General features: G+C 44.1%; 1 protein-coding gene across 4 annotated transcripts in view; it reads right to left on the bottom strand.

Annotated features, from left to right (window-relative positions):
- GOLM1 (golgi membrane protein 1) overlaps window positions 1-10,517 on the bottom strand; it is a 96,682-nt gene that overhangs the window by 85,650 nt on the left and 515 nt on the right. The window contains exon 1 of one of the 4 annotated variants that reach the window (XM_019517372.1): window positions 10,384-10,414. The exons of the other annotated variants lie outside the window; for them this stretch is intronic. The gene's annotated coding sequence lies outside the window, so the exon portion shown is untranslated. Of the gene's footprint in view, window positions 1-10,383; window positions 10,415-10,517 lie in introns of those variants that run through there. 4 annotated transcript variants of the gene reach the window in all.

Raw genomic sequence — 10,517 nt, 5'->3', positions numbered from 1 at the left:
TGTGTGTGTGTGTGTGTGTGTGTGTGTGTGTGTGTACACGTACACATACATGCACAGAGAACATCAGCTAGGCGCTAATATATGTATGAGAGTCCCCAGTTGATCATACATTTCCTGTGAACACAGACCATATACATATTGTATCAAAGACCTCAGAAATAAGGTTAAAGAAAGTATGTGGGAAATCTTACCTCCTGTGAAAGAGACCACACCTAAGAATGTGAAACTCCCATATGCAGAATCAAATAGAAAAATCTGATGCAACAGATAAGAGCAGCAAACCAATGTATTTTAAGACAGCAACCCAACTTAAATGGAACAGATTTTTTTATTCGTATTTTCCACATTTTCTGGATTTGTGTATTTTTAACAAAGCAGACCAGCTAACCCCTGGTCTCTGGAACACAATTCTCAGCCTGTGCTTTATTTAATAACTAGTGAATTGCCCATCAAGAATGATAGATTAATTTCAAGTAACAAACAGATAAATATAACAAGTAAAATCTATTAAATAAATATTTATAAAAATTAAATAAAGTAGGCTACACATTTAAAGATACCAATCCCTTCCTGCACTTGCTCTCATCCAGTGAGCTGGAGGTGCACCCGCCCATGCTGCCGCCCGGCCACTGCCAGAGCCCCTCTTTGCTGGGCAAAAGCAAGGGAAGGCAAGCTCTGTGCCTTGCAACAGTTGCCCACACCCTGTGGCTTCCTCCATGCCACCCCCAGGTGCCTCCTTCCCTGCTCAGGGCTTGGGACAGGGCTGCTCGCCCACTGCCTTGCACCTCTGCCCAGCTCCCTCTTTTCCTCAGCTGGCCCCTCTCTCTACCATCCCCACCATGCCAGGCTCCTGGTGCCCTCCCGGGAGGATCTCAGTAGTAACAGCCCTGGCCCCTGACTTTTCCCATTTCTGGAAATTGGGATCATCCTGATATGGTCACAAAACAAATGCTAAGGTTTAACAAAGAAATTTCTCTGAAGACACAAATGTTCTCTCTCTTACAGTTTTCAAGCTATTCGCATTTAAAGAGCATTACGGACAGACAGACAGATTAAGCCCTTTATATATATATAGGGAGAGAGAGAGAGAGAGAGAGAGAGAGAGAGTAATGTCAATTCACAACAGGTCTATGGAGAGACATGAATGTTATCACACCACAGAAGAGGAGGAGCAGGTGAAAAGCAGAGAAACTGGCTGTATTGCTTTCCAATATTAGAATGTGCTAGTAAAGTCTGCTTAAACACCAAAAAACAAAACAAAACAAAAAACTTGGTATGACTCATATGGCTTCATTATCTGAGTTAAGATAAATCTTAAGGGGGAAGAGGAATAAAAGGTGACACATACATAGCACAGGTGTAGTTTACCACTGAGGTTAGTTCACAGGCAGGAGAAGCACCCTAGTAGGAGAAGGAAGGAGTGGGACTTCTTGAAACAGGCCAACCTTCCTTCTTTGCTGTCACCGCAACTCCAAATCCAGCCAGCTATGGGCAAAGCATCCCTTTTTCCTAGGTCTGTGCAGTTTTAGGGGCAAGAACATCTGCACCAAAGTCCCACAGGATACATGTCACCTCAGAAAAGGTAAAACAAAAAGGAAAAAGGAGCTAATGAAAGATAACAGTAATAGGCAAGTAGCACAAGATGAAAAAGAAAGATAAAACAGGGGCCAAAGATGACATTCAGATTCAGTGGCAGTTTTGTGAGGGGCCATATGGAAATGTGTGTGACTGCACACAGTACCCATCTGCTAATCCTTCTCACAGAAGGCTTCCACAAAGAGTGGTAAGCCTGCCTTACTTGCACAAAACCCAGGAAACATCAAAAAGGACAGATTTCCTAAGTCACAAAAGTAAAGAGTAGGAGGAGAGGGGATGATTAAATATTGCCACATCTGTTAATAACAATACCAATAAAAAACAAATATTCCACTTGAAGTTACATATCATCTCCCCAAATGACAAAATACTATTAAAAGCTTCATTCCAAACTCATCCCATTTCTTCCTTAGCTGTCTGCCTAGTTGTTTACCTACTTGCAAATGTTGAAAGATTATAAAAACTAGCACAGCATATTGCAAGCATTCCATTTTTAATGACACTTAATGCCTTTTGTAGTAGTCTGAAGTAGGCATGGCCATTCATTTAGCAAAGCAGAATAATTTACAGTGGAAACAGACCAACTGGATTAAGTGCCAGACATGTCAATTCACTTACAAAAAGCTAGAGAGCTCAACAGAGTTTTGAAGTAGAATGGCACATACATGATTGGCTTTCACAATGTACAAACTGGATAGCACTGGGGAATCTTACATTGTTCAGCTGTGTGCTTAATGGGTTTCTCTGTAAATGCATTCAAACTCTGTAGACTTTCTAAACAATCAAATTCTTTACAAATGTTATTTTATACTTGTTGCCAAGTTGGTATGGTAGCACCCAGAGGCCTCAATCAACACTGAGGCCATATTTCACTAGATGCCACTTACACTAGGATTAATTTTATCCCCCAGAACTTCTACAGCCAAATGAGACAAACCTAAAAAGAATATTTTTGAAGTGTTAGAAGAACCAATGATGATCCTTTTATAGAATGGGCTCCTAAGAAGGCCTAGAGCCTCTCTTGAGAAGGATGAGCTTGGAACGTAAACCATCTAATTAAAAATAGCCTTGCTTCGAGGTTATGATTTTTAAAATGAAGGAACATAATTTTCTTATCTTCTAATATAATATTCTTCTAGAACAAAGACAGCCACATATTTTAAAGCAAGGGCTCCCAAAAAAGAAAAAGGGAAAAAAATAAGGGGTTGGAGCTGTGGGCCTAATCCAAGGCATCCAAACCAGTGTAAGCAGGGCCAAAGCCAGGGTTGGGCCTTGATCCAGTACGGGGCCAAGGCTCAGATCACAGGTAAGATGTGGTGCACAGGCCAGGGACCCAATCCAATACACACCAGATTTGGCCCATATACCAACCCAACTCATCCAGGCCACAGGGAAGAAAGCCAGAGTGCCACTGCTCTACCAGCACCACACACCATGTGTTCAGAAAACTGAACATTTTGGGTAAACGATGTTCAGATAATTGATGTTCTACTGAACATATATATTTGAAACATACAGGCAAGCAATCTGCATAACAACATTTTTACAACCTATATATCTGGATATCCTGGTTGCTCAAGCATATCTGGCAGAGTTAATGTAAGTTGCAATCAGAGTGTTCCGATTTTTGCATTATAGTCATATTTGCCCAGACACAACAAATCAATCTTCATCCTTACAAGGGTTTGCCATTGAATGAGAGAGAGAGAGGCACTTTATTTATTATTAGTGTTCCTTATTTTCAGTTTTTACTGATTTTCACTGATCAATTCCCTGATTTTTTTTAATTTAAGTTATTCGGTTTTTACTAATTTACACCTCTTTTTCAGTTCAAATAAATCCCTGTTAACTGACACGAGTGGGGAATGGGGGTAGGGGGGTCCCAGTAAGCTAAAAGTGCGGGTTACCCAAGGCACAGGTTTCTGACCAGACGCGGGAAGAGGGGGCAGGGGCCACATGTCAAGCAGGGGTGTGCTGGTGGCTGCACAGGAGCCAGGGGAGGATAGCTGGAGCCGCTGCCTGGGGGCATGGGGCTCCCAGCTCTGACCCCGGGTGGAGCATGAGGGGTGCAGGAATCACTCCTGGGATGGGCAGGTCCCAGCTACACACTGGCGACTCAAGCTGTGGCCCTGCCCCGGGCACTGGGAGCTGAGCCCCAAGGGCAGGGGGGAGAGCCAGGCCCCACTCCGTGGCAGGCACTGCACCCGACCGCTCCATATGGTCCCATGGGGCTGCAACCGCTGCCCAGAGGTGCGGGGCTCCCTACTCTGACCCTGGGCGGGGTGGGAGGTGCTGGTGCCAGTGCTGGTGCCGGGGTCAGGTGTCCCCCCACCTCCGCGTCCAGCCCTGTGCCACTCCCTCCTCCCCACAAACACTAGGGCAGCCCAGCAGCAAGCTGCTGCAACAGGAAGCAGGGGTGTGAACACAGCCCATTGGTGGCTCCTGGGGTTGCAGCAGGGAGCAAAGCAGGGGGAACTGTCAGTGGGTTCAGGGTGGGGTGGGGGGTGTGGCCCTTGCTGCTGCACGCACCCAGGGAGGGCTGTGGGGCTGTGCCAGGCTCTTCCCAGAGGGTGTGTGGCCCTGAATCCGCATGCAGAACTAAAGCAGGCTACCGCCCACCTTGAGCATGGGGAAGAATCCAGTGCCACCACTAGCCCTAGCCTGCCGTGGCAGCAGGCTGGAGCAAGAGCAGGATGCCAAGTGCCAGGAACTGCCCTGTGCTGCTGCCGGCCCCAGCCTGCAGCAGCAGCCCACTCTCATCCTGCACGCAGATCTGGGAGCATGCGTCCCCTGTGAAGAGCCCAGCACAGCCCCGCAACCCAAAGCCCTCCTGGGGTGCACACAGCAGCAAGAGCCATGTCCCCCTGTCCTGCACTCACTGACAGTTCCCCATGCTTTGCTGCCTGCTGCAGCCGCAGAAATGGCCGACAGGCTGCATCGCACCCCTTCCCTAGTCCCAGCATTACTCCAGTCCTTCCTTCCCACAACACCACAGGAACATATTATTATTTTCCCTGATTTAAAACAATTTTTTTCTTTTCTTTTCTTCCTTTTATCCCAATTTCAACCTGGTTTTTATGTTTGGAAGATAAAGCCTGAAAAATTCCTGGAATGTTTTCTTTTTTAAATAAAACCCAAAAATGCAGAGCACTATTTATTATATATTGAGTAGATTGTATAACTACTGTTAAGTTTAGTCAACCTAGAGATGTTTGTCAAGAAGCAAATTAATGCATATACTTTGGGCTTTATTTCCTGTACTAATACACATGCTTTTAGGAAATAAGCCTGAGAATAATTAGACTGTTCTACAATTCTTATTTTACTGGTCTCTTATGACTACTGACAGGCCTGTCTGAAATCACAGCAAATACAGACATATTACCAGATGCATTTATTTTAAGGCCTAGACCACTGTCATACGCAAAGGACCAAGCAGGATATAATTCTGTAATAGCCCTTAGGGAAGAATCCCTCAAAATCCCAAAAGGAAGGCTCAGGAGCTTTGTTTGCAGGCACAATTTCCGACTGTCTGGAAAAATCTGGTTCAGCTGACATGAGCAGCCTGGCTAATTTTGAACAAAGAGGACTGGAGGCAAGAAAGGGCATGAGGACACTGCTAAAAATCACTTTTCTCCCTTTACTTCAATCTTAATAATCTGTAGGCTCTAATGGAGAAGTACAGCATATATGGTTTCATTTTTATTTTGAGACAAACTAGGCCAAGATTCAAAGCATATTTTTCCAGTTATGGAGAAACTAACTTAATCTAACAGTCCATTATAAGATATTTTAGCCAAGATCTCTGGTGCATTATGGTCAGTTATTGCCACTTCCCTGACCTAGGCCCCATATTAAAACTATAACTAAAGACCTGAGGCCAGGGCTGCATAGGTGGGCTCAATTCACCCAGGGTGAGGCCAACCCATGGCAAGATGCAAAGTTGTGCAGCAATTTAATTGTGCAGCAAACAGCACAGTGGAAAAAAAAGATGGGAACACATGTTCCTCCTGTCATAAGTATTTTCCTGAGGAATCTATCCATCACATAGGCAAAATCCACAGTATAAAGTATGGCCGCTTGCAAACTCTATGTGGGTTTTGATAGAGAGGCTAGGATACTGCCAAGAACATCCCTAGACACTGTGCCTGTCTGCTGTCTCTCTTCACCCCCACAAGATAACTAGCCTGAAAGCAAGAACAGGGCCTGGAGAGAACTTCTATGGAAGATTAAGGAACGCCACAATGGTAGTTTGCAAAAAAGATTGCTCTAATGCATGAAACAGTTGCCACATCATGACACATCCTTAGTTTATATGCAATATATCCACGGAGAATGGCTATTCATCAGATGTATCCCTCTTTCAGAATGGGGGGAGCCTCTTTTCAAGGGTAATACCTAGAGAAAACAGCAGGCCAGGCCAGGCCAAATGAGACAAAGAACTGCTAACTTCCTTTGGATCCTCAGTATTCCAGGAGACAGCTACAGTTTACCAGTCTGTGACTGTAAATGGTCAATGCAATTTAAAAGAACCATTCTGTTCTGCTTGCATTCACATCTGATTACCTGAGTTAATATACACCAGGTTACTTTCGTGGATAATACAAAACTCTAAACAAGTTATTGAGTACTGGTGTGTTAAGGTCATAGCAGTGCAACCACAGCTTCTAAAATTATGAATGGGATATTTAAAGTAGAAACAAACTAGTGACATTCCCTTTGCTACCCTCGTCCACAAGAGGGGATGAGGATACTATAAAATCAAGACTGATCAAACTAAATTTATTTGCAATTCCATGCATAGTTAACTTACAGAACATAAAAAGTAAATAGCAATAACTTGTTTTTCTTAGATAACCAGATGCATATGAACAGCAACATCCACCATATATGCTACTTAGACAACAACTAGCCAGACTATGTATCCCCATACTTTTGGGAATATACCAGTCACTAGCTCAAACAGCAAAAAACCTCCCTCCACGTCATATGCCAATAAAATGCATCATGGGGATTTTCCATCTTCCTCTCAAACATTTACCATACATTAGATAAAATCCAAGTTTGTGGTTAAAATGGCTTGAGTTTTTAAAAACCTGACCCAACTAATAAAAGAATAAAGAATGTATTTACTGTAAAGTGTCAACAGATACAGTTTTTAAAAGAAATAGTCCCTTCCTCCACCAAAACATGCGACAAAAAACCCTATAAAATTCAAAGAAAAAATTATTAAAAGCCAGAATTTTTAAAAATGTTTTTTTCAATTGTAATGAAAACATTACATTACATAACTGTACTTCTATTACAGTTAGGATGTGGAAGATTTTGCACAATATGATTTCATTGTTTGACATCCCCGTTTAAAGAAACATCAACATGAGCCTACAAGAATACCACATAAAACAAACCTAAAAGAAAGGCAATAAAACTTATTTAAAAATGGAAGTGAGGGGGCAACCCACACACACTCATATAATGCTACAAGACTCTCTTGACTCTTATGTTCCTGCAAATAGGAAATTTACTGGAAAACACACAAAAAGAAGTTGCCTTCTTAGAGAAGCATCAGCATTACAAAATACCTCCCATTTAGCAAATTTCTATTAATATACGGAAAAGTGGCCTTCTTCGAAAGACCTGTTTCAAGACCAAGAAGAATTAAAGACCTGAACAAACATTTCCTTGCCCCAAATATTCCTTAGCATCTAACATAAACAAAAGCCAGCAAGCCTCCTACCCATTACTTAGTTTGTGTATAATTTTCTACATCATGGTCACATGATTTTCTGGGGAACAACTTAACAAATGGGAAAAATATTTACGAGTAAACAGGTCTCAGTGACAGACTAGTAGATATTTAAAATCCACACCCCCGGTTTAAGTAAATTCAAGGTCCTTAAAGTGTTCCTTTTCTTCATAATCTATTACAGAAACTTGTGAAAACAAAATCAAACTGAAGTGTAAACAATTTAGGGGGAAAAAATCTTGAAGTAAATTTCAGACACTCTTAACCCCTGGTCCTTCTGGTATTTGTATTATCTAATTTGTATTATCAAATTGTTAACCTGGGTAGTTTGTAAAAATCATCATGCTAAAATCATAGAATCATAGGAAGCTGGGGTTGGAAATGACAATCTATCATTGTGGTTTTAAATATTTTGTTTCATTTTTGACATGCTTCTCTCACCCTCGTTATTCTGTGAAAGATGAAGGGGAAAAAAATTAAGCCTGTTTCCTAATTAGTTTTAAGTCAAGTGCACAACATTAAAAAAAAACAACTATCCAGGCTCTGTTGTTGTGATCTGAACTGCTACTTGCAACAAGCAAGTTTTCAGAAGTGCAATTTGAGTTACCCTGTAGAGAAATGGTTCTCAACTTTTTGTAGACTAGAGGCACCAGTCCATAACTTTTTTAAATGGGGTGCAGCTCAGTTCACAAAACTACCTTATTACAGTGCATATCTTCTTGAGGAAGGGCCAGGCAGCGAGGAAAAAGCAGCAGCCAGGCAGCGAGAGCCTAAACCTGCCCTTATCTGCTTACCTTTTCACAACCAGGGTGTTGCTGGCATGTGAGTCACTGCTTCAGAGTACAGTAACCCACCAAGAATGTTATATCCTGCTTCCAAGTGGCTTGTTTGTTCTTTAAGAGCTCAGTGTAGTTCTCTCACTTAGTGCCCCAAAGAGGCCAACTAATCCAACCACTCCTTTCAAATGAAGTTTATATGTAATTTTAGGCTGCATTTTTCCTTCCCTCAGTAACAGATATTACTATTATACCAGCTAAAGCAAAGTTAAAAAGAAGCAAGGCTCAGTGGTGGGTGGTATAAGGAAGTTTACAAGAGGCAGATAGCAGACTGAATGAGATTGTATCCAACTCTAAGATACAAAAAAGCTCATTAATGAGGTTAACAGCTTGCTGAATATAAATTAAATACTACAGTATTACTCAGAACTGATACTGCTGAATATTTTGTCACAAATGGATATCAATTCCTTAGAAATTAAGAAATCTTCTAGACGGGAAAACGCTGCTTACAACTTAGAAAGCCATTACTCTGTTCCAGTGGTTCTCAGCTTTCTTAGTATCACAGCATCCCTATATAGTGTTAAGGAACCGCTCATAAAAAGTTAGCTCTTAGCTCTCACTCATTTTTTGACCACAGAAAAACATGGTAATTCTTCTGTCGCAGAGCCCTGAAAGACTACAACAGGTCAGAATGTGTTTAACACTGTGGATTCTTATTTGCAATCTTTGGATTTATCTTTTGGATAATGCTTGCACACCTAACAGTGCTAACACAGTATGCAACCCTGCAGTACTGTTGAAAGGATCTCAAGGCATCCCAGGATACCATGGCACCCTGACTGAAAACCACTGCTCTGTTCAACAAGCTAGAGATTTCTTCCTTCTATACAACCGTTTACATCATGGGAAATAGCATGTTTCTATCAGCCCCAACGCTGAAAGAAAAACAGACTTTCTACCTGTACTGCACTTTAAAAATCCAAAACAGGTCTGCAGAGAGAGCCCTGTACAGACATTCAGTTTCTCCTGGGAGAGTCACTACTCTGTCAGGAGAAACCGTGACTGTACACATGCTCAGGCTTCTTCTCCCAGAATAATTTTTTTTCCCCCAGGAGAAAAATAACTTGGGAACAACCAGGGTTAAACTGCTCACAGGAGAGTTTCTCCTGGAAGAGTGAATGTCAGTACACATTGCCTGTCTACAGCAGGCATTTACGCAGAAGGGAAGTTGCACAGAGGTGTAGCTGGGTGCATGTTGTTATATACCTAATGTCATCACCAACCACATTCATGAAAATACATCTCTTTGTACCAAGACCCAGGTAAGCCAAGCCCACACTTGGACAATGCCAACCTCTGCCACTCTTCAGCACAGACAGACTTCGCGAAGAGGCTAATGAAGCAGCTGATGAGGAGAATGCCACAAACACATATCCACTTCATCTCCAAATCTGAGTCTATACCTACATGGGTCTACACAGGTGCAGATCTACCCTGCCCTCCGCTGGATTTCGGCTAACAGGGCTAAGCGCCTCTCTCCACACGCACAGACCCACCCACATAGACAGATGTGCGCGCGCGCACACCCACACACACACGAGACGCATGTGTGGACACGTGTATGCCCACACACACGTGATGTGTGCGTGCACACACACACACACACACACACACACACACACAAGCACGTGCTAGGTACATGCCTGCCCATGCACACATGCAAGACACAAGCATGCCCATGCAAGACATGAGCACACCCACAAACACACAAATGCATGATGCATGCGTGAGCATGCCCACACACACTTGAGGTGTGAGCACGCCCATGTGCACACACACACACACACACACGACACGGGTGTGCCCACACATGGGCGACACACGTGCACACACACGACAGGTGCATGCGCGCCCACATTCACAAGACCCATGCATGCCCACACAACACACCCAAATGAGATGCGTGTGCACCATGCAACACACCCACACACACGCAACAGGTGTGTGCCCCCCACACACCAACATACGTGTGCACACACAACACGACTGACACATGCACAGGGCACGATCGGCGTACGTACACATGCACACACACACGACAGACACGCAAGTGCATGCGACACACGCACGCAGCCCCCAGCAGAAGACGCAGGTGAAGAGGCGGCCGCCTCCGCGCACCCGTACCAGCGCCGAGGTCCCGGTCCCGGTCCCCGTCCCGGCAGCGGGGTGCTCGTTTCCCGCAGGCTCCCGCCCCCAAGTCACCTTCTCCCTGCTCGGGGCCAGGCCGGGCCGGGCAGAGGAGACCCCCCTGCCCCCGGCTTGGCGCGGCGCGGGGCTGCTGCGCCGCCGAGACAAAGAGCGGGGCGGGGGCTGGACGCGCAGGGCGCTGCGCCACG

Source organism: Gavialis gangeticus, unplaced genomic scaffold (genome assembly GCF_001723915.1).
Source record: "Gavialis gangeticus isolate Ggan-Ray unplaced genomic scaffold, GavGan_comp1, whole genome shotgun sequence".
Taxonomy (NCBI): Eukaryota; Metazoa; Chordata; order Crocodylia; family Gavialidae; genus Gavialis; species Gavialis gangeticus.
The sequence above is the reverse complement of the archived record's forward strand: the minus strand, read 5'-3'. Positions and strand labels throughout refer to the sequence as shown.